Here is a 25,472-nt window from a genome sequence, read left to right on the forward strand (position 1 = left end):
GAAACAGCAGCCAAGACTTTAGAAGGATTAACGGACACCCCCATTGAACACAAAATCACAGCGAGCTTTCCAAATACACCAACAGGTAAACACAATATAAGCTCGCCGCCACACAGCATCAGCAGAGATGTCAAAATTCGGAGAGAAGACCGCCTGAATCCAGTCCAACCAATAAGGAAGAGACAGACGATCCACTTTATAACCCAAAGCCCCACCAAACCAAATTGGTTCGACCCAAGAGCAAGCAAGGAAAATGTGCTCAATAGTTTCATCATGGCTGCAGCAAATAGGACAGGTAGCGGCCAAGAAGGACCTGCGACGGCAAAGGGCTTCCCGTGTGGGAAGACAGTTATGCACAGTAAGCCACATAAAATGTCGCAACTTGGGAGGCACCTCCAGATTCCAAATCCCCTTCCATAACGCCTTGGGAACCTCACGAACAGAAGGCCGCCGCTTATCCCTCACTGCAATCCATCTATTTTGCAACCATCTGTAACCCGACTTGACCGAGTAACACCCATTCTTGCTCAGATCCCAGATAAGCCTATCCTTACGACTTAAATCCCCAAGAGGCGTCTCCTCAATAGCCTGCATAGCCTCCCCCGAAATGAAAGGCTGAAGAAAGCTCAGATTCCACCGCCCCAACTCCGAACAGATAAGAGCACTGACCCGAAGATTTGGAGTCACTGCAACCTGGCCAACCGGCACCGGGTGTCCATGGGGTAAAGAAGGAAGCCATCTATCCTGCCACACCCTCACCTCCTGACCCCCCAAAATCTGCCAATGAGAACCCTCCCTAATCACATCCCTACCACATAATAGACTGCTCCACGCCCAAGAAGCACGTCCCCCCTTCTTCGCATCCCATATCGAGCAATGGGGAAAATACCGAGCCTTAATCACTTGAGCCCATAACGAATTCGGTTTAGTTATTAATCGCCAACACTGTTTAGCAAGCAGAGCTTCATTGAATTCCATAAAATTTATGAAGCCTAAACCTCCCAAGTCTTTGGGTAAACCCAAAACCTCCTTTGAAACCCAATGAATCTTGTTGGCACCCTCCTTGCAACCCCACCAAAAACCAGCCACCATCGCATTCAATTCCAGACAAACAGCAGTGGGGAATTTGAAAATGCTCATTGGGTACGCCGGAATAGCTTGAATAACAGCCTTAATTAAAACCTCCTTGCCTGCGCGGGAAAGAGTACTTTTCTTCCATCCTTGAAGCTTTTCCAAAATTCTCCCTTTTACATAAGCAAGACCACGCTGTTTCGATCGACCCCAAATAGCAGGAACCCCCAAATAAGTCCCCGGATTGATCACCACCGCCATACCAAGAGCACTCCCCATCTGATCAGCATTCACCTTCGGAACATTTGCCCCAAAGAAAACACTGGACTTCACCAAATTTACCTTCTGCCCAGACGCCTCGCAAAATTTGTCCAACAACTGTCTCAGATTCCGGTAATTTTCCATATCAGCCCGCAGAAACAAAAGGGTATCATCAGCAAAGAAAATGTGAGAAATCACTGGACCTGAGCTGCCCATCTTAACACCCTCCAACCTACCTTGGTCCACCGCACCCTGAATCAGTTTGGACAGAACCTCCCCCACCAAAATAAATAAATAAGGAGAAAGAGGATCTCCCTGCCGGAGACCCCTCGAGGGAGCAAAAGTTTTTCCTGCCTGCCCATTTACGAGCACCGCGAAGTTCACCGATGAAATACACCCATTAATTAGCGCTCTCCATCTACTACTGAATCCCATTCTTTCCATAACAGCATCCAAAAAGTCTCACTCAACCCAGTCATACGCCTTCTGCATATCCAGTTTAATACCCATTTCAAATTTATTCCTTGCTTTCATTCCCTTTAGATAATGAAACATCTCATGGGCTATGCCAATGCAATCCTGAATTTGTCTCCCAGCCACAAACGCACTCTGAGTAGGAGAGATGATGTTTGGTAAAACTACCTTCAATCTGTTTGCAAGAATCTTTGACAGAATTTTATACGAGTAGTTGCATAAGCTTATGGGCCTGAATTGCGACACAAATTCCGGATTAGGAACTTTGGGAATAAGCACAATATGAGTCTGATTTATCAAACCTGTACCCGCAGAGTCCTGAAACAACTCTCTGACCATCTCAGAAATATCTGCCCTCACTATCTCCCAATAAGTCTGATAAAAGATTCCCTGAAAACCATCAGGGCCGGGAGCCTTAAGCCCTCCCATTTGCACAGCAGCCTCCTTTATTTCCTCGTCCGTGACTGGCGCAGTTAGCGCCTCATTCATTTCTGTAGAGACCGAGGGAATGATGCAATCAAGCAGCGAACCCCAGTTCCGATCCCCAGCCGCGCAAAAGACTGAAGAAAAATGATTCTCCACCAATTGGCGCACCTGAGACGGACTTTCCACCCAGTTCCCATTCTCAGCCCTAAGCTTCACAATCTTATTTCTCCTACGCCTCTGAATGGTTGAGGAATGAAAAAACCGAGTGTTAGCATCTCCCTCCCTCAACCATTTAACCCTCGACGCTGGCACCAATAACTCTCATCTTGGAGTCTTAGCTCATCAATCTGCCGAGACAACTCCCTTATCTCATCAAAGTTTGGACCCCAGTCCCGCTGAAGCGAATCTAACTGGGATAGAAGATCCTGGATCCTATAGCTCCGCCCCTTAAATTTAGAGCGATTCCACCTACTTAGACGATAACGGCAGACGTTTAAAGTTCTCACCCATCTATTCACACACCTGCCATTAAACCGACACTTCCAGCAATTCTCCACTAAGTTCTTACACTCTTCCTCCGCAACCCAATACGCCTCAAACCTGAACAACTTCCCTCCTCTCGGCTCTTCCGGATTAGAATTAAGAACAATTGGGCAATGATCCGAAGCAATAGCCGTTCCGTGAATAACATGGGATTTCGGCCAAAGTTGCTGCCACTGCTCATTCGCCAGGACCCTATCAAGCCGCTCCTCCACCCAATCCCCTCTTCTCATCCTTCTCCACGTAAAGGCCGGCCCCTGGAATCCCAAGTCCATCAACAGAGAGGAAGACATAAACTCATCTAAATACCTTGGCCTGTTGTACAACACCTCAACACCACCAGACTTCTCATGATCCCACAAGAACTCGTTGAAATCCCCGCCACAAATCCAAGGAATGTCCGTGGGTGTAAAATGATTAACCATCCAGTCCCAATACAGATTTTTCTCCGCTCTATACGAAGTCCCGTACACACCCGTAAACCGACACCATTGCGTTTGCCCTTTAACTCTCATCACAACATCAATGATATGCTTGGACGAAAGGATAATATTAACCTCCAAGTTATCCTCCCACCACAAGCTCAACCCACCAGAGATTCCAATTGGCGCAACATCAAAACCATGTAAATAACCCAAACGCCTCCTCACCCCAATAATTCTATGATCTTTCATCTTAGTCTCAGATAAAAAGATCATAGAGGGTCTCTTCTTGCGAATAAGCCCATGGAGAACCCTAACTGTCGTGTCCGACCCTAGCCCACGACAGTTCCAAAAGATATAATTCATGGTTGGCCTGCGGCTGTTGAAGGCCAGCCGCCACCGCCCCGAGCCATCGGACCCGTCTTCCTTGTCACCATCTTTCCCTTAGCTATATTCGACCCCCCTTCCACTACTACCTGTCTTTCATTGTTCTCACTTATTTCTTCCTTATCTGCACCCGCCTTAAAGACCGCCCGTTCCACCGTTAGGCACCCTTCCTTGAAGTTCAACCTCCTCCATAACTCTGCCACCCTGTCTTGGCAGCTCTCCTCCGTGGCCGGGCCCTTGAGTTTCTTCAGTGGAGCATGAATTAACACCATATCCTGCACTTCCCCACTTCTTTTACTGCCCCCCTGTGGATCATCCCCCATGGCGGGCAGATTATCACTGACCCCCTGGAAATCGTCCAACTGTCCATCCCCCACTGATTTGAATCTTTCCATAACAGGGCTTGATGACGTATCCTCTCCCTCCACCTGCATTCTTCGACGCCACTTCCTTTGACCTGTGCCGTGACTCTTAGACGCTCCCCCGATCTCCATGGATTGAGTACTCTCCTTCCCTTGCATAATCGGAATCCGTAGACTTCCATGATTCATAGTAGACATGCTGCCATGTCCACGCACCGCACCGGCCTGCCGGCGTTCCCCCCTGCCCACATGCGCCACTCTCGTAGATATCGCCACATCCCTTACCGGCGGTGCCTTCATCCACTCTCCATACGCCACCGCCCCTTCTCCAGACATCTCAACAGAGCATTCAGTATTGATATGCCTTATTCGCCCACATGTATAGCAGAAATCTTGGAGCCGTTCATACCGAAATTCCACCCAGGTTTCCTTATCTAAATCCCTCCTAATCCAGCATCCCTTGAATAGGGGCTTCTCCGTATCCACTAAGATTCTTGTTCGCACAAATCCTCGAGCATGTCCGGGATCCTCCAAGGCTAAAAATTTCCCAGCCTCTTTGGTTACTCGCTGAACGTTCTCAAGAGAAGCCAATCCCAGCGGTAATCCCCGAATTTGAACCCAGAAAGGTACTTCATCCAACTCCAGTTCCTCTAAAGCGAGCTCCGGGGGCCATTTCACCACAGAGAACACTTTCTTCATCACTGCCCAGGGAACCTGCTCAATGATTTGTGAAGCTACGTTTTCATCTTTTACCGATATAATATAGATATTCTCCTTTACCCATTTTATTTCCACCTCACCCAACTCTTTCCAAGCCGCTCTGAGAATATTCCTTACTCCCCATTTGTTCAATGGTTTATGTGTAAGGACTTTCCCAACCAGTTTAACTCCCTGCTCCATAGTCGATAACTCCAGTGCCTGGTTCAGTTGTACCACCAGCTCATCCACCCCAGTATTCGCCATCCCCTTGTAATACTGCTGCCACACTGGCCCAGCCTGAGGCGTAAATAACCCTTGACTGTCTGTGATCTCCTTCAGACTGCACAAAAGAACTACCCAGTGTACCCACTGCTTCCTTTCTTCGATTCGGCCAAGTAAACAACTCATCACTAAAATTATCACTAATGCATCCAAATGCCCGAATTTAATTCTGGTACACCAAACTTGTGTGGACAGACAGACCCCCTACGTGCCTCGCTTCAATGGTCCGGTCTACATCGTAATTAATTCCAAGTTGCCCCCTTGGCAGTTTCCCCATAACTCCCCAACCACCCCAACTCCTCCCAGACGCTGAAAACCCCCACCCCCAACCTAAACAGTACGAATTAATTCCCCTCCCCCCCCCCCCCCCCCCCCCCCCCAAAACCCCGCCAACAGACCCAGCTCCCTCGAAACAGATAGCAATTAAATTTGAGAAGCCCCACCTCTTGTCCACACCATACCCCTACCCACGCAAATCCAAAAAGACTCAGAAAAATTCCCCCGCCACTTCACATCACTCCCCCCATCACCCCTCGGAGGCCTGACCCATTCCTTACATCAAACCCCGTGCTACTTCCAAAGCTGCCAGTTACCCACCCTCCCCCAAAAAAACACAGAAGCAGAACCAAGATCCACACCAGCCCCTCAACCCCAAATTGACCGAAAAAATAGCTCCCAGGCAGGTCAAATCTACTACCCCTGCACCCCACGAGGAGAAATCCAACCTAAACCGAAAAGCCCCAAACCCTTTTCTTACCCTAGTCCCTTACACCGCAAAACCTCCTGCTTCTCAGATCCACCGATACCCACCACCCCACAGACCAAAACCCCAGATCTAAAACCAAGAAACACAGAGTACAAGTTACGAACACAAACCTGTACCCACGCGCACAGAGGCGGAACTCACGAGGGAGCAAGAGCTCTCACACCAGGGAGAGAAAGGAAGGCAGTCTCTTACTCACTATTGTGCCGTTTAAAAGGGCTCTAACTCACAATGTTTTAAAATAATTTGTTTCGTTCATTGATACGTCTTGTCAGCATTTACATTAGTTATGTGTTTGATTATAATATTAGTTCAGATTAGTTTTTCAAAATATTGCTGCCTAATACAAATTCAGTAATTCAATTTAATATTGCTGCCAAATACAAATTCAGTAATTCAATTTTTTCTCACACTAGCACAGAACACTTTTTCACTGTTTTTGTTTTAAGAAGCATTTTTCAAACTATTCTACCAGATGCATTATCTAATTTTAGAATACAAGAATGTTATATCGTTTTCGTTTTCTGAAAGCGTTTTATGCAGATGGTTTTGGAAAACATCACCAGATAGGGCCTTACTTTTCTGTGTTGTCAACCAGTCTTCAGGTCAAGAGATGCATGGTTATTTTGCACGAGAGGATGATCTTGGTGGTCCTAGGACTGTAAAGGATAACAGATCAATCGGATCAGCATAAGACCGCTATCTTCAGAATGCGGTGACTTTCTTAAGCATTTGAAACTATGCCTATTATTATTTGTGTTACATCTTTCTGTTTTTGTACTAAAACATTTGTCCTACTTGCTTCTAAAGGAAATGGCTTCGTACACTTCTGGAGAAGCAAGTACTTTTGGTGGAGCTGGAATGGGAAGGGCTGTTGGTGGTGGAATGACAGGTCCTCTAATGGTTGATCATTCTATGAGGGGTCGTCCTGGTGATATGTCTTGTGATGTACTAACAAATGGTCGAAATATGAATCTTGCTAATCAGCTCCCAGTTGATTCAATGCCTAGGCCTGGACGTGAAACAGTTCCTTTACCTCTGGATGCATCCAGCACTTTATATGTTGAAGGACTTCCTCCTGACAGCACAAGGAGGGAAGTAGCTCGTATCCTTTATGATCTTTCTATGATGCTTAAGAATTATTGCATATTGCTTTCCAATCTTATTGTTTAACTCAATAATTTTCCATCGCTCATCCTTTACATAACTCTTAAGATATCTCTCGTCCTTTTGTGGGATACAAAGCAGTGAGGCTTGTGAGCAAAGAGTCCAAACATGTATGTGGGGGTGAATTATTGTAAACAAGTACCTTTTTCTTAATCATTATGTTTTTCTTGATCACTCTAACTCAAGATTCTCGTTCTACTGCTTGGTTTGACTTCTGGGAAGTCTGTAATCTTTCTTCGCACTAATATTCCAGTTTGACCATAATGCAGCATGGCGGAGATCCTCTTATTCTTTGTTTAGTGGATTTTGAAAATCCAGCCTGTGCGGCAACTGCTCTGAGTGCCTCTCAAGGTGATTGCCTTTTCTTGTCATCAACCTTGGTGACTATCGATGTCAAAGAAAGCTTAATTCTTCTTTCTGTTTTTATTTGTTTTCTTTATACCCTCCTCTTTTTTTTGGTCGAATTTTTTTTTTTTTTTTTAATACCTTCCTAAGTGCTATTTTCTACCATACCTTATTCAATCAAGTAATTCCATGCATAGTATGTGTAAAGAGGTTGAGGCAGTTCAGAAAAATGTTATAGAGGGCTTCTTGTGATTTATGATTGAAGTTCATTATATCTCTACAGTACTCCAGATTGTGTAGAACTAGTATTGCTCATTATATTTTCCCGTGCTTGTGGTATTTGAAACGATGGAAGATGCTTACATTTGTGTTGCGTTTGCAGGTTATGAAATGGATGAACATGCTCCTGATTCTAATTACTTGCGGCTGCAGTTTTCTCGGTTCCCGGGTCCCAGGTCCAGACCTGGCCGTAAAAAGAGGTGATAGGCATTAGGTGATGAGAAATATGTGTTTTTGATGTAATCAAGATTGCATCTGCTTTTATACATTCCATATATATATATATATAGCTCAGGCTTGGGCACACGCTAATTGTAAGAACTTCTGATGCACGTTGTTTCTGAGTTAGTGAAATCAGAAAAAGTTTTATAATTGTGCAATTAAACAGAGATCTGATTTTGCACGTCCATGGTCTACAAAATTTACTCGAGGAATGTTTTAATTCGGAATATCTTCTTCTCCTTGACACTATACCATGCATAAACTACCGCAAAATTAGTACAGAGATAATTTGCATAAAGATTATTTCCATATTCTGCAGGACTTCGATGGCCCGGGTAACTTGCCACCAGTGTCCCGTGCCAAGGACGCTGCAGTCGTTCTATGGAAGTTGCTCTCCATATTCTGAAGCGGGAAGCATTCTAGTAATGGAGATACATATGAAGAAGAATGAAACCCGAATTAAAGGGGTGAAATCTTCCACATTTGATCACCAAATTAGGTGGCTTAAGATATTTAAGTGCAACGCGGAATGAACTGCCTCCATTCAAGAGTAGTGAGTAGCGGTCTGGATGTTGCAAGCCTATTGAACTAGGAATGCTTGTAGTGTTTTGGAAGTGGCAGGCTGCTCGGGCACAATCCTTTTAAAAGCTAGTGTGTTTTTTTAGCACAAATATGCAGGATTATGTTACAGATAACATATGGTAAGTGATTTCCGCTCTCTCTTTTTCTTCCTGTACAACTCTGATTTTCGTAGTTTTGGGGTTGGATAAATCAAATCAAAGGAGAATTAATGGAAAGAAACAGAAGGTGAATGGTGAAGGAGAAAACGGGAACGTGAGGATGACCACCGATCAAATTCGTCTTTTCTTGTAACTTACACTGCCCGGAGAAAAGCAAATACAGTGCATGATGAGAATGGACAATGCATGGTGTCATGTCTCTTGGTGTTAGAAATTTGATCAGAGTCCTGCCCTTTTGGACTATAGTTAAGGACCGGCTTTGCCATGTCCTCTCAATGCTAAGAACTAGCTAGTGGGCTGCCGACTAGTCTATATGCCACTGTACACATCACATGGGCTTTCAACCCATAATCCTATCCTGCTGGAGCTTGCCCCCACCCTTCTTGAAATTGGCATACCGCCATATATGTTGTTGTCCCTCGTATCACGTGATTAATGGTTAGTTTGGAATTACTTCTTTTAGAAACACTCATACTAAAAGTGTTTTTATTGTAGACATGTTAAATCTTTACAAACAATTTAAGTGTTCATTCAAAAATATTTGAAAGTGCTTCTTGACAAAGTATTTGGCAAGTGCTTCTGTTAGAATTTTGGATTGTCGGACCCGCCCCACTCTAACGACACTGATATTGTTCTTAAATTTACCACCTGCCCAATCTGTTAGATGTGGGGTTTTACCACAAAGGGCCTTGATATTAGTTAGAATGGGGTAATGATATTTAAACCCCTTGGTTTTCTTTCCCACCACCAATGTGGGACTTTTAACACTCCCCCTCACATGTAATCTCATTTAGTGGTTCACACGTGGAGATCCATACATCGGTAATTGAAACTTAGAGGTTGGCTCACGTTGGGCCCACTTGTTTTCAATTGGAACTCAGCGGTCGTTTCTATGTTAAGAACTTAGACTTGTTTCCTTCCCAGTGGTGACAAGCTCATTGGCTTGCACACAAGCTCGTTGGCTTGCAAGAGCCCGCAACAGTGGCTCTGATACCATGTTGGAATTTTGGATCACCGGGCCCACCTCACTCTAACGACGCCTACTGTCCCCAACTTTACCACCTACCCAATCCGTTAAGTGTAAGGTTTTACCATAAAAGGCCTCGATATTAGTTAGAGTGAGCTAATCATTTTTAAACCCCTTGGTTTTCTTTCCCACCACCGATGTGGGACTTTTAACAACTTCTCTAAGGAGAGTTTATATGAGTGAAAAGAATTTCCAAGTTTTTTTTTTTTTTTTTTTTACTACCAAGCGCAACATAACACATTTAGCTTTTCCCGAATCAATCCTAAACAAGTTCTAAGCAAAAAAAAGGCGATATAACATGAGGACAACAAAGAATCTCTCTGACATTAAAGATTATGTTTGTTCGGTTACTAAACCCAAACAAAAGAGAAGAATAGAAGTGGGCAATGAATTGGTTTTCGATTACCATCAAATTGGCACAACATTTGGCATTGTTTCGCAAAAGACTGCATTTTTTCTTAGCATTAGTTTTACACACACTCTAGTGTGTGGTAAAAATAAGTTAGGGTTTGGTCGGAGAACAAGTCTGAGCAGTTACATGCCATGTGAGCTTGAGGGTTTCGTTTGGTGCCATTACACCTTTTTCTTGTTCTATCATTCTTTTGGAACTGGAAGAGAAAAATGAGGGGAAAAGATAGTTTAGGGCAAAAAGGATACTGAGTTTATAAACCAGGAAATGTCTAAGCAATTTGTTGGTGCCAACGTGATTGTTATCTAAATATAGTGTAGTCATGGTAAAAAAGAAAAAGGCAAAAGGGGTAACTGTAAATAGTTATTGTCCTTAAGTGTAAATTGTCCCACAACTTGTCCAGGGACCAGTGCATATAAGTTGTAGCTGCAAGTGCAAGGAGCAAGCTGGATTAGATAGACGAATGGACTTGGTTGGTATAATTCCAAGTCGTTGTTGGTGTTTCTTCTTCTTTGTGGCCCAGCCACGCAGGACTATAGTCCTTATTCGGTAGGTATTTATTGCACGGCTAACTATGGGATTGGAATAAACAAAGGGAGATGGGACATGGAGAATGGTTTGCCAAGTTTGTTTAGAATTGATGAGGATCAATGGCCGTTGGATCCCTAGTAATTGAATATTTAGTTATAGATTCAATGTCTTTGAATCTCGGTCTATGCTATGAATTTGTTTTTACAATTTTGGTTCATTGTGTATCACGTAATATGCCTAATGTTAGACAATCCACTTGTTTTATTTGAGACAATTGTATTTGATGTATTTGATGCAGTTCCTAATTTCTGTTTTCTGACTTGCTTCAATCTACATTCTCTTGATATTAATTTTTTCCATTTTACTTGGTTTTATGACAGTGAGAACATTCAACATGGCCTCTTCTTCCTCTAGTTGCTCCTTTGTGATACATATCTCTGTTTTTGTACTAAAACATGTATCCTACTTTTAAAGGAAATGCCTTCGTACACTTCTGGAGAAGCGAGTACTTTTGGTGGAGCAGGAATGGGAAAGGCTGTTGGTGGTGAAATAACAGGTCCTCCAATGGTTGATCATTCCATGAGGGGCAGTCCTGGAGCTATATCTTCTGATCTATTAACATATGGTCGAAATATGAATCTTACTAATCAGTTCCCAGTTGATGCAATGCCTAGGCCTGGACGTGAAACAGTTCCTTTACCCTTGGATGCATCCAGCACTTTATATGTTGAATGACTTCCTCCGGACAGCACAAGAATGGAAGTAGCTCGTATCTTTTATAATCTTTCTATGATGCCTAAGAATTATTGCATTTTGCTTCCAATATTAATGTTTAACTCAATAAATTTTCCAATCGTTCATCCTTTACATTACTCCTAAGATATCTTTCGTCCTTTTGTGGGATATAAAGCAGTGAGGCTGGTGAGCAAAGAGTCCAAACATGTATGTGGGGTGGATTATTGTAAACTTTTCTTTAGCCATTTTGTTTTTTTTTTTTTTTTGTTTTTTTTTTTTTGATCACTCTGACTTGAGATTCTCGTTGTGCCACTTGGTTCGACTTTTGGGTAGTTTATAATCTTTCTTCACACTAATATTCCGGTTTGTCCATAATGCAACGTAGCAAGGATCCTCTTATTCTTTGTTTTGTGGATTTTGAAAATCCTGCCTGTGCAGCAACTGCTTTGAGCGCCTTGCAAGGTGATTGCTTTTTCTTGCCATAAACCTTGGTGACTATTGTTGTCAAGGAAAACTTAATTCTTCTTTCTGTTTTTATTTGTTTCCTTTATAGCTTCGTAAGTGCTATTTTCTATCGTACCTTATTCAATTATGTAAATAGTAAATTTATGTTAAAATTCTTCCATGCATAGTAGGTGTGAAGAGGTTGAGGCAGTTCACAAAAATGTTATAGATGGCTTCTTGTGATTTAATACTGGAGTTCATAATATCTCTACACTCCAAATCGTGTAAAACTAGTTGGACTGCTCATTATTTTCCCGTGCTTGTGGTTTTTGAAACGCTGGAAGATGCTGACATTTGTGTTGCTCTCGCAGGTTATGAAATGGATGAACATGCTCCTGATTCTAATTACTTGCGGCTGCAGTTTTATCAGTTCCCGGATCCTAGGTCTAGACCTGGCCGTAACAAGGGGTGATAGGCATTAAGTGATGAGAAACATCTGTGTTGATGTAATCAAGATTGCATTTGCGCTCACACACACACACACACACACACACACACACACACATATTGTTGGAGAGTTGACCTTTGTAATTAGCTTAGTTACCTGTCTGGGGTCATTGTAATCAGGATGTAATTATGATAGATATTATTTGGTGTTTCTTTCCTTGTAAATCAATCTTGTACAATATATATTTCCCTTCTTGGTGAGAAGAATAACATCAGATTATTAAACGCCAAAATAAGCCCTAATTAGCATGGTATCAGAGCAGAGATCCTAGAATTTCTGCTCTGTCTGTTCTCTCAAGCAAACTCAGCCCTCCCATGGAGAACCTACCACCACTCCACGGTGGAAACAAATTCATCCTAACCGATCCTACCCCTATACTAAACACTACTACCATAACTGAGCCTACCATGAATCCTCCTCCAACTTCGAGTTCTTCTGACATGCCTCCGGAGTCCTCAGGTAACTGTGGTTATGCTTTTAATATGAATAATTGGGATACTCAGTCTGGTTGGATCATTGACTCCGGTGCCACAGACCATATGACCTATGATCCCACTGATTTAGCTTGTGATACTATTCCACTTCGACAAAATATTACTAATGTTAATGGTGTCTCCTCACCGGTAACTGGCACTAACACTGTACGCCTCACGCCTACCCTCTCTTTGCCGCATACACTACTTGTACCTTCACTAAGCATAAATTGATGGCTCATGGCCAAGTTACTGAGCAATTGAACTGTTGTGTACTATTGTATCCAAAGTTTTGTTTTATTCAGAATATTCTCACGAGTGAGATAATTGGTCATGGTACTAAGAGGGGGATCTCTATTTTGTGGACGATGTCAGTACAGAGCGGGTCAATCTCGCCTAAGGAGTCGTTGATCACAAACGGTGTCAAATTTGGTTATGGCATCACCGTTTGGGTCATCCGTCTTTCAGTTATTTACAGCATATGTTTCCAGATTTATTTGTTGGTTGTTCAATTTCAGACTTTAAATGTGACACTTGCATACTTGCCAAGAGTCACCGTATTTCTTATCCATTAAATTCTAATAAAAATGTTATTCCTTTTGGTCTTGTTCATTCGGATGTTTGGGGACCATCTCCAATTACTACTTCATCTGGTATTAGGTGGTTTGTAACTTTCATAGATGATTGCACACGAATGACATAGTTATACCTTCTTAAGCATAAAAATGATATGTTTCTGGCGTTTAAGACATTCCACACCATGGTTCAGACACAGTTTTCTACTAAAATCCAGATTTTACGTTCTAATAAAGGTGGTGAATATGTTAATAATGATTTTACACATTATTTAACTAATCACGGAATCCTCCACGAGACTACTTATCCTCAGACTCCTCAACAAAATGGGGTGGTCGAGCGCAAAAATATCCATCTATTAAAAACAGCTCGATCGCTGGGGCGCATGTTCCCTACTCCTCTTGGGATGTTGCTCTTTAGATTGCCACTTACTTTATCAACCACATGCCATCCAAAGTATTGAATTTTCTTACACCTTTGCAAGTTCTTGCTACATTCGTGCCTCTACCATCCGTTTTGGTGCTCCCACCGCGAGTTTTTAGATGTGTTGCCTTTGTTCATCTACATAAAAATCAACAGACAAAACTTGACCCATGTGCTTTCCGTTGCGTTTTCATAAGGTATGGACTACATCATAAAGGGTACCATTGCTGCCACCCTCCTTCATGTCGGATGTATACTACCATGGATGTTACTTTTTTCGAGTCTAAGATGTATTACTCTTCAGCTTCTTCCAACCCTCATCTTCAGAGGGAGACACTGCATGACGAGCAAGTTCGGACCATAGCTGTTAGCCACTATTAGCCGAGCTCTCAGTGGCTGCGTTGCCAACCCAGCCAACAGATGCAGCATTACTGCCCACAAAACTAGCGGCAAGCACGGCAGTGCAGTTCTCACCCACGGCAACAGTGCTGCCACTTGCCGATCTTGAGACTTTTACTAATACTAATCCCCCTCGCCTCAAAATATAGTACCACCAGATGACTATACTCCAGAGAATATTCCTGAGGTAAGATCTACTACCTCTATTGATGTATCCGATGTTCTAAATTATTAGTTACCTTTCAGGCACAACTGAGGAAAGCCACCCAATCAATATTCACCAGAAACAACGAAAGGCTCTAAATATCCCATTGCCAACTATGTGTCATCACATAAGTTATCAAAACTCAACAAAGCTTTTGTACAACAAATATCCAATGATGGCACACCAAGTTCATTGAATGAGGCATTATCTGATGATTGATGGACCAAGATAATGGAGGAAGAAATGGATGCACTTCAGAAAAATCAAACATGGGATTTAGTTCCGCTACCCTGAGGAAAAAAAAAAGTGGGATGTTGATGGGTGTACACCATCAAGTACAAAGTTGATGGGTCGATTGAACGATACAAAGCACAATTGGTGGCCAAGGGATACACTCAGACGTATGGTGTTGATTATACAGAAACATTTGCTCCAGTAGCAAAGATTAATACGGTAAGACTGTTACTTTTATTGGCAGCTAACTTGGATTGGCCATTACATCAATTTGATGTGAAAAATGCTTTCTTACACGGTAATCTTAAAGAAGAAGTGTATATGGATATTCCACCTGGTTATGCATCGGTTTAACAACTCGGAATGGTGTGTAAGTTGAATAAGGCATTGTATGGATTGAAACAATCACCTCGGGCAAGGTTTGGTAGGTTCCGAACTGCTATGAGGAAGTACGGGTTCAGGCAGAGCAATTCCAATCATACACTTTTCTTGAAACGTCGAATGGGTGGATGATATGATTATTACGAGTGATGATAAAGAGGAAATCTCAAGGTTGAAAGATTACTTAGCAACTGAGTTCGAGATGAAAGATCTTGGTGGATTAAAATATTTCTTGGGTATAGAAGTAGCTCGATCTAAACAGGGCATATTTCTATCTCAAAGACAATATGTTCTTGGCTTGTTAGCCGAAACCAGAATGTTTGATTGTAAACCAGTTAACACCCCTATAGTGCAAAATCACCATCTTGTTGTGCACCCTGATCAAGTTCCCACTAACCGAGACCGTTATCAAAGGTTACTTGGGAGGTTAATTTATTTATCTCATACCAGGCCTGATATTGCATATGCAGTAAGTATTGTTAGTCAATTTATGCATTCCCCGAGTGATACGCATATGGGTGTGGTTGAACGTATTTTACGATACCTAAAGTCCTCCCCGGGTAAAGGCATCATGCTTTCCAAAAATGGTCATTGTCGGATAAAAGGTTATACAATGCAGATTGGGCAAGGAATATTACTGATCAACGGTCCACATCGGGTTACTTTACATTTGTGGGGGGAAATTTAGTGACTTGGTGGAGTAAGAAACAGAAAGTGGTTGCTTTATCAAGTGCAGAGACGGAATACAGGGGTATGGCAAAAGGAGTATGTGAATTATTATGGCTTCGGAGGTTACTCGTACAACTCGGGTGTCCTTCAATGTCGGCTTCGAATTTGTTTTGTGATAATAAAGCAGCGATTGATATCTCACACAACCCAATCCAGCATGATCGCACGAAACATGTGGAAGTTGACAGACACTTCATTAAGGAGAAGTTGGATGGGAATATTATTCAATTCCCGTTCGTAAAGTCAGAGGAATTATTAGTGGACATCTTAACTAAAGATGTTGCCAGTCAAGCGTTCTACAACTCTCTCGTCAAATTGAGCATGAATGACATTTATGCACCAACTTGAGGAGGAGTGTTGGAGAGTTGACCTTTGTAATTAGGATGTAATTAGGATAGATATTATTTGGTGTTTCTTTCCTTGTAAATCAATATTGTACAATAACATCAAAAAATTAAACCCCAAAATAAGCCCTAATTAGCATATATATATATATATATATATATTGCTCAGGCTTAGGCACACTAATTGTAAGCACTTCTGAATACACAATGTTGTTTCCAGGTGAGAAATCAGAAACAGTTTTATAGTTTTGCAATTAAATGGAGATCTGATTTTGCATGTCCATGGTCTACAATTTACTCAAGGAATGTTTTAATTATGAATATCTTCTTCTCTTTGACATTATACCGTGTATAGACTACCGCAAAATTAGTACACAGATAGTTTTCCTATAGATTGTTTTCATACACTAGAGGACTTCCATGGCCCGGGTATCTTGGCACCATGGTGTCCCATACATTTTCCGTCCTTATTAGTTAGACGTTATAACCTAATGAAGTCCTACAATCATCATAGCTCATTTTACTTAGCTCATGCTACTTGCAATATTTGATGAACTCACATAAGAAACTCTTACGATCGTGTCTTTTGGTGTTAGAAATTTGTTCCGAGTCATTCCCTTTGGACTACTGTTGAGGACTGAGGCTTATGCTATATCCTCCCAATGCTAAGCACTAGCTAGTGGGCTGCCGACTAGTCTATGCCACTGTACACATCACATGTGCTTTGAACTCTCTCTCAATTATTGTAAAGACCTTAGCCACTTCAATGAAAGAAACCATAATCCTATGCTCGTAGAGCTTCCCCTCACCCTTCTTGGAATTAACATATTGTCATGATATATCACTCTATCTCTCACATCACATGAATAATGATTCATTTGGAGTTACTTCTTTAGAAAACACTTATACTACAAGTGCTTTTATTGTAAATAATTTTTATTAAAAAATCCGAGTGTTCACTGAAAAAGTATTTGAAAGTGCTTCTTGAAAATGTATTTGGCAAGTGCTTCTTTGAAAAGAGCTTAGATGAGTCAAAGGAAAGTTTTTTTTTTTTTTTTCCTGCCAAGCACAATAGAAAACGCATTTACCTTTTTCCAGAACCAATCCCAAACAAGTTCTAAGCAAAGAAAAGACGATATAGCATGAAGACAACGAAGAATTTCCTTGACGTTAAAGGTTATGTTTGTTCGGTCACTAGACCCAAAATAAATAGAAAACTAGAAGTGGGCAATGAATTGGTTTTCAATTACCATTAAATTGGCACAACATTCGGCATTGTTTTGCAAAAGGATACTTTTTCCTTAGCATTAGTTTTACACACACTCTAGTCTGTGGTAAAAAATGAGCTAGGGTTTGGTTGGAGAACAAGTTTGAGTGGTATCATCACTTACATTACATGCAATGTGGGCTGGAGGGTTTCATTTGGTGCCATTACTCCTTTTTCTGTTTCTATCATCCTTTTGGAGCTGGAAGAGAAAGTGGAGGGGAAAAGGTAGTTTAGGGAAAAAAGGATATTGAGTTTATAAACCAGAAAAATGTCCAAGCAATTTTTTGGCAATGTGATTGTTATCGGAATATAGAGTAGTTGTGGAAAAAAGAAAAATGAAGGGGGTAATTGTACATACACATTGTACTAAAGTGTAAATTGCCCCACAACTTGTCAAGGGACCAGAGCATTAAGTTGTAGCTGCAAGTGCAAGGAGAAAGTTCTGGATTAGATAGACCATGGATTTGGTTTGGTTTAATTCCAAGTCGTCGTTGGTGTTTCTTCTTCTATGTGGCCCAGCCGCCCAAAACTATAGTCCTTATTTGGTAGGTACTTATTGCAAGGTTAACCATGAGATTGGAGATAGATAAAGGGAGACGGTAAATGGAGAATGGTTTGTTAAGTTTGTTTAGAGTGGATCCAGATCCATGACTGTTGGATCTCTAGTAATTGAATCTTTAGTTATGCTATACATTTGTCCTTACGACTTTCGTTCATTGTGTATCATGTAATATTCTTGACTCTGTTATATGTGACTTCGGCCGACTTCCATCCCCGATATCGTTGTGTAATAACTTGATGAGCTAGCCAATGCTTAGGCCATCTTCTATGGAAAGGCTAAAGGTCCAAAAGTAAAAAAATAGTCTAATTTGTTTAAAAACTCATCTCCAACCAATGTCTGGGTTATAATTCTATAGAACCCACCATGCCATTATTTGGCTGGTGCCCTTTTCTTAGCTCCTTTTTTTTGGCATCTACAATGGAGAGGGCTAAATGTCTAAAACCCAAAAAATGACATGATTTACCCAAAAACTCATCTGCAACCGATGGCTAGGCTATAATTCTATAGATTCAATGACTCGATTTGGACACATCCAATGATAGTATAATTAAATTAACCAATAAATTAAAGTATAAACTTAAAACTAATAAATTATTAAGGAGGCTATGTTTTAGCTAATTTAGTTGGAGATAGTATATGAGTATAGCCTAACACTATTCATTTAAAAATATTTTTTTGTAGGACTATAATTCTAGACGGGGCTATATCTAGCTCTTTTAGTTGTAGATGACCTTACAATAATTAATTTAAATTTAATGACTAGATTTGAAAATATCCAACAAAACATCCAACAATAGTTTGATTAACTGAAAATATGACTTTAGCTCCTGAAACTCTGTTTTCGTTACATAAAACCCGACATAATTTTTTTACTTGATTAAAACCCATTGACTAAGCTCCACACAAACAAATTCATTAACAATGCTTGACTTCACCCTTGTACATTTTTTGAATGCCAAATATACCCTTAATTACATTTTTGACCTATACGATTAATTGTATACGGATTAAAGGTGGATTAATGATTCTTGAAAATAGAAATAAGCATTAATATTCATACTGTGATTCGATCACAATATATATGATGTAATTTAACAAATATGTGGGGAATCAATAAATGTCCCTAATAGTTGTGCTAATATATGGAGAATAATTTACCTAGAACATAAAGAAATGTTATTTGCCTCAAAGTTATTTTACATATAAATATAGGTAAATTATTTTACACACACACATATATAATAATAATAATAATAATAATAATAATAATAATAATAATGTGCTTTATATATATTAATAGATGTAAAATCATTTATCTACAACGTGCAGAAATGTTGTTTTATTCAAAGTTAATGACCTATATTTTACATATAGATATAGGTAAATTACTTTACACAGATATACATATGGTAACAATAAAATGTGCCTAACATATGTACTTCTTTTTTTTATCTTAATTTACCCACAATATTAATTTACCTATATATTACATATAAATATAGGTAAATTATGTCACACACCATAATAATAGTGTTATGTAATGGTTTATCTACAAAATATAAACTAAAAAAACGTCAAGAGGAGTAATTAGAATTTAATGCCCATATTTTGTGGGCATGATTGAAGCCAAAATTGGAGGGTTGTGCATGAGAAAACGTTAGAAGGGTTGTGGCATATGTTGTAAATTATCTAAAGTAATAGGTCATTTAATTTCTAATGTGGCAATATATTTGAATTTTGGGTTTATATTGGATGATTAAAGATAGGTGGGTTTTAATCTAAAAATTATGAGTTGTATAGGTCTATATCTAAAGAATTCTTAAATTAATCAATAAATTTAAGTATAAACTAATAACTAATAAATTATTGAGGGGGTTATGTATAGTTTGAGATGGTAAATGAGTATAATTTGATACTATTTATTAAAAAATAAATTTTTTTTTGGTTATAATTATGAACGAAACTATACTTAGTTATTTCGATTAGAGATTACATAGTATGTAAATTTTGAAATGTGAGTTGTCGTTCACCACGGAAACAAAGATCGAAAGCATTCATGTACCGAGGGTCCCACTCCTTGAATCAGAACAAAAGTGCTTTGAAAAAGTCCCTTTAATTATGTCCAAGTTCGGATATACTTTGTCCATGCATGCACTCCCTAACTCAGACCCGGTCCAAAGATAGGTTCAGAGCGATGTAAAAAAAAAAATGTGCCCTTATTTCATATAAAAAAATTATTTATTTTTACACGTAAAATATCAATAAAATTATATTTAGAAACGCATTTCAAACATATTAATTTAAAAACATAGAAAAACTAATTTATTTTATATCGAGAGATGGAAACCAAAAAACTTCAGGCTCACAAGTAGATAGATTATGAGTTTTGTCTTCCATCTGAACGTTTAACATTTTTTTGTATAAATCGTGAGGTGTTTTTTCTTATTTACTAACTTCGTCAATATAAGACTAAAAAAATAATAATATTTTCGAGTTTTTAAGGATATGTATAAGTAATGAATGAGTACCAAATTAAACATTTTGATGACACGTCATATAATTTGCAAATTTGGTTTAAAAATTTAGTCTACACATTACCTTTTATTGAAGATTAGACTTGAATTGGAACGAATGTTTAGAAATAGCAACCCACATAATTACTAGCTAGTAATTAAAAATAAATTAACAACTAAACAAAAATTCGTAAACATTGAAAAATAAATAAACATGCACATAACAACTTAGGATCTCTCATTAATTTTAAATATAAAAAGCATTGCTTCTAATTAAACTTCTGATCATTTAGCCAAATTTTATAAATTTATACAGTTATGAAATTTTTTTTTGTAAAAATTGGAATTTAAATAAGCACATATGGTGTTTTGAACCCAAGATCTCCTCATTAATATCAAACAACAAAATCACCAGTTCTAATTAAATTTCTTTGTCATTAAACCAAATTTTATAAATTTATACTCTTATGAAAACGTATATAAATATATTACACTAATAATTTTGATGCCTTTAATTTTTTTGAACCCCAGACGGTTACCCTGCCCGTACTGGGCCTGGGCCGCCCTGTCCCTGACTGATCCCGTCGTCTTGAAGGGTAAGAGAGGTAGATTCCAGAATAACCCACGAGGCACTGTATGCAGCATGTCAATTTACATCAACTCATCAAGTTTTCAATCTTTTCATGGCATCTCAAAGCATCTGCCCAACTTGTTTGAAATATGCTCAACATTTAACATTTTGTAATCCAAAAAGAGAGTAAGAGAGAGATGATTGAATTATAAAAGTAAGAGCGAGATGCATGCATTGATAAAAAGGAGAAAGATGCATGGAGAACTGTATTTTTTTTTTTTTTTTTAACAAACAATAATATTAGTGGATGAAGTTATTAGTTTGTTAGGGAAGAGGATGATCAATAAGAATCAAACTAGCAGTAGAATGTATAAGTATAATTGTTTTCTGAAACTACAATAAAACGTCACTTCGCCATAAAAAATGGAAAGAAAAAAAAAACTTATTGTTCCTTGTATGATGAATTGCAATCTCAATATCGTTCTTAATGGAACGGCCACAATTAGTTGTTCAGGACATAAACAATATGTATTGTCTTTATATTTAGGAAATTGGCTCTGTTAGCCTTACTACAAACCCAACAATTGCTCCAAAATTATAATCTCTATTAGCCCTCTTTTCCTTAAATACCACTAACTTAAAAGATGAACTGTTGTTCTATTCTATGTCTCAACGTTGGATCTCGATGGCATCCACAAAGACCACTCAACTTCCTCCCGACTGTATCTCGACTGAATCCCGATGGCATCTCAACGGCACAGAATTGAATTACTCTTATATTTATGAGTTGATCAGACACTCCAATTAAATAAAAATAACTATAATTATGTCAAAATTAAATAGTCGGTGTCACGTATATATAATTAACTCATCAAACACATAAACAAAAAAGCTCTTGTATGTATGCTATACTTTGATTTGTCTCAACATGAAATGACTCACTCATCTTTTTCTCTATGTCCATTACATTTATGGAGGGCAACATATTGAGATCTCAAAAATCTTATTCTCATACAACACACTTTTTTTTTTTTAAACAAATGATATTATCTACACTAAAGGGAAGGGGTGGGCTAAGCCTCATAATAGGCTAGCAATAAAGTGGTTCAAATTCACATTTGGCGAGAATCAAACATAAGACCTCTCACTTACAAGTGAAGAAGAATACCATTAGACCGTAGTCCTAAAAAAATATATAGATCTTATAGTGTTGCAGTGTTTTAGATTAGCTAAAACGTTGGTATCCATATTAACTTACCAAAAAAATATGTTAAATTTGCTACACCTGGAATTTGTAGCAAATTTGTCGTTTTATAAAGGGGTTTTTAACTTTAATTCTTATAAAAAAAAAAACTGAAATTTAATAAAAATCTGGTATTAGATCATATATTAATTATAGTCCTTTGAAGTGTTATTACCTCAAATTAATTAATGTGTAGTTTATTCAATGTCTCTCATTAAATATTTGAATTTATGAAAATGAAAATTATAATAAAATATAATTAATACATCAAAATTAGGAAGAAAAAGAGAAATAATTAAAACATCAAAATATAATTAATAAATAAAGTAATTAATGTATCAAGAGATTAAAATTAGATTTTAATCTTACTCATGTTTTTAATTTAAAAGCTATTTTTATAAATAAAAAATTAGAATGAAGTTTCCTATTTTGTAAATTACAACAATGAAAAATCACGCGTTGCACGTAAGAAACACCATCTATATTTTCTCTTTTGTTTAATATGCCATCAACGCATCCATCACATTTGAAATTTTGTGGAAGTCCCTCTCTCACATTAATAAAGTTTGGTTTGTGTTGGACAGCTGTCCAAGAGACGACCCAATGGCATAAACAAAATTTTCAAATAATGAGATCGTAATATCAACTGAAAAAAAGTTTTATTGGGCCATTTCGTCGAACACTTAATAGATATTTGTCAATTCTTGTCAACAATGCCAAAAGTATATGCTAACATATGTCAACAACTACGACAATTTGTAGAGGCTTGTCGAGAGTGATATAGGATTCTGTGAAGTAATGTTGAGAATTCTCAATGCTTTTCAACTAAAGTATTTCATATAAGTAGAGAGAAAAGAAAAACAAATATGATAGAAGAAAATAGAATAAGTAAGAGGAGAATGTTGTAATTTAGTTTGCATTAGCTGTTTATAATGGTCAAATACAATATATATACAAATATACATGAGGTTTTTAAAGTTATTGAGATCAAGGACAATCAATGATTTCATAGTGGCTCCACCATTGCATGGGCCGGATAGGGATATGGCTAAAATATAAATCTATTAATTGTGTTTTGGGACTTAGTCTAACAACTTGGCTTTCTCTTGACTTGGATGCCATGGATGGCTCGTGAAGTTTACTAAAACTAGTATCGTATAATTTTTCAGAGACTGTAAGTATAATCTATCAGGAAAATTTGATTTCCATGTTTTCCCCTTCACGTCGGTGACTTGGAGATAATATTGTTTCTTGTCCGAAGATGAAATAAAATAAAAAGACTTGCATGATCATACTGCATTATATATATTACACTATATATTCTAAACATCAGGAAATACCCCAACCCTAAACCTAATGGATTTTATGAAGCCACTGATTTGGGTACATTAATCTAACCTAATTGCTCTACCACATTCTAAACACAAAATTTGTTAAAAATAGGATGATTAAATTTATTTTCTCAAGCGGTAGAGTAGTGAACCTCACAGCGACGACAATCTTCCTCCCCCAAATTCGGGTATTTTTGTACTAAAATGGTCTTTTATGTATAAGAACTTTAATATAAGTTTATTAAAATTGGCTCTGTATCTACGGAATCTCAACATCTGTACGTTACAAAATGGATTAGAACTCCTAGGAAATAAAATAGAACATATGATGATCCCTTTAAAGGGCCTTATAATGGGGAAGACTTTTCACAGAATATAAGAAGACGAAGAGGAAAACTAAAACCTTAGAACTTCAAGGAGAAGTGCTGGAGCAGGGAGAATAGTAAAAAACCGGAACCAGAAGACCCGCAACGAAAAAGAAAACACTGTACTTTTCTTGGAAGTTTTGTTTTCACATTTCTTCTCGGCCTTACAGCCAAGTAGCATTTTCCGACCCCAAATAAAGATAGAAGGAAAAAACCAAATTAAGGTAAATAAATTCTATAGCAACTTGGCAAACAAAAACATACTAGAAGAAAACAAGGGAAGTACAAAGAAATTAAGGAAGTATGGGAAACAAAATAAATTTAATACAGGACCAACTACAACGGTGCAAATGTATATTGTTCAGGAAATAAACTTTTAGCGAAAATGTGCTGCAAAATTGACCAATTTTGCTTCATATTCACACTCAAATTTTTTAAGAATTAATATCTGTAGAGTTTAGACCAAAAATAAAATAAAAAACAAAACCAAAATCCTACTGCACTTTCTTAGTACTCAACTCAGCTCTCCACCTCCTTCCATTATTACAAGCTTCTAGATTTAGATTTGTCTCAAATCACATGCCAACTAACCTGTCCAGCTCAATTTTTATTTTTTCTTTGGAAATTCCAGTACGCCTCTACTTCTGGTTTTCTAAATCTTACTTACTCCCATTATAATTGGAATTTTATATATTTATATAGATGCTTTGTCAAGATATGGGAGACATAGTAGTGATTCAAAAAGATCATTAGGAGTCAAAAATATTTATTATTTTAGATTGGTGTGACCACATTGCACATATAGGTAAGTTTTTGAACAGTTAAAAACTTTTTTGGTCATTATGTTTATGTTTAAAATTTATTTTGGTCACTGTATTTTATTTTCTGCTAATTTAGTTATTGTGTTATCACAAGTTAGCAATCCTAGTCCTTCTCAATCCAACGTTACAAAAAAAACACATATGACATGCAAGTGCAGGGGCAACTATGTATTTTCACCTCAATTTCGCACTAGCCTAAAAACTCTAACTAATTTGGTTCATTTCACACAAAGAAGTGAAAATACATCTTTGCCCTGCACGTAACTGTCACATGCATTTTTTTAGTGGTTGACTTGTGATAACATAGTGACCAAATTGACAGAAAATAAAACACAATGACCAAAATAAATTTTAGAAATACACACAGCGACCAAAAACGTTTTAATTTAACCCATTTTTAACAGTCCAGCTAGCTACCCTGAAAGCTACAACATGAAAGCTGACCGTCATATTTCCAAGGGTTTCCAAATGAAAAGGGTTAATTTCACTTTAATTAGGTGATATTAAACTAAAACAAAAGTATTACTGGTTGAGAACCTTCCCTTCATGTTCTGTTCTGCAGACCCTAGTTGCATCTTGCATGCACCTATGCTCTTCAAAACTTACAACGAAAATCTTTTACGAATTTTTAAATCATACACGTCAAAATTTTGTTTAAAAATTCATACACAATAATCGTCATAAGAACGTTCAATAGGCATTTTGAATTCGTAAATGCACTGCATGGTTACCCTTTCCTTTTGTTTTATACAGAGAAACCTTGACAAACAGTCAAAAGTAAAATTTTGTTCTTCGAGTGATATCTGTGTGCTAAAAAGGAAGTACGTAGCTAAATTCAGTCTTCACCTAACACTCCTATTTGCACCTAAAAGATGTGGATAACAGAGAGTTTGACCAAAATCACATTGACAAGTACGTGCCAAAGGATCACTAAAATTATG

At 38.4% G+C, this 25,472-nt stretch overlaps 2 pseudogenes; both read left to right on the forward strand.

Moving 5' to 3' along the window:
- The first annotated feature begins 5,309 nt into the window (after positions 1 to 5,309).
- Positions 5,310 to 8,980, forward strand: LOC125475716 (annotated as a pseudogene).
- Positions 8,981 to 10,884: 1,904 nt separating this feature from the next.
- Positions 10,885 to 12,107, forward strand: LOC125475717 (annotated as a pseudogene).
- The last annotated feature ends 13,365 nt before the right edge of the window (positions 12,108 to 25,472 follow it).

Source organism: the organism of the source record quoted next, unplaced genomic scaffold, assembly GCF_019419815.1.
Source record: "Pyrus x bretschneideri cultivar Hongxiangsu unplaced genomic scaffold, Pyrus_bretschneideri_v1 Contig16, whole genome shotgun sequence".
Taxonomy (NCBI): domain Eukaryota; kingdom Viridiplantae; phylum Streptophyta; class Magnoliopsida; order Rosales; family Rosaceae; genus Pyrus; species Pyrus x bretschneideri.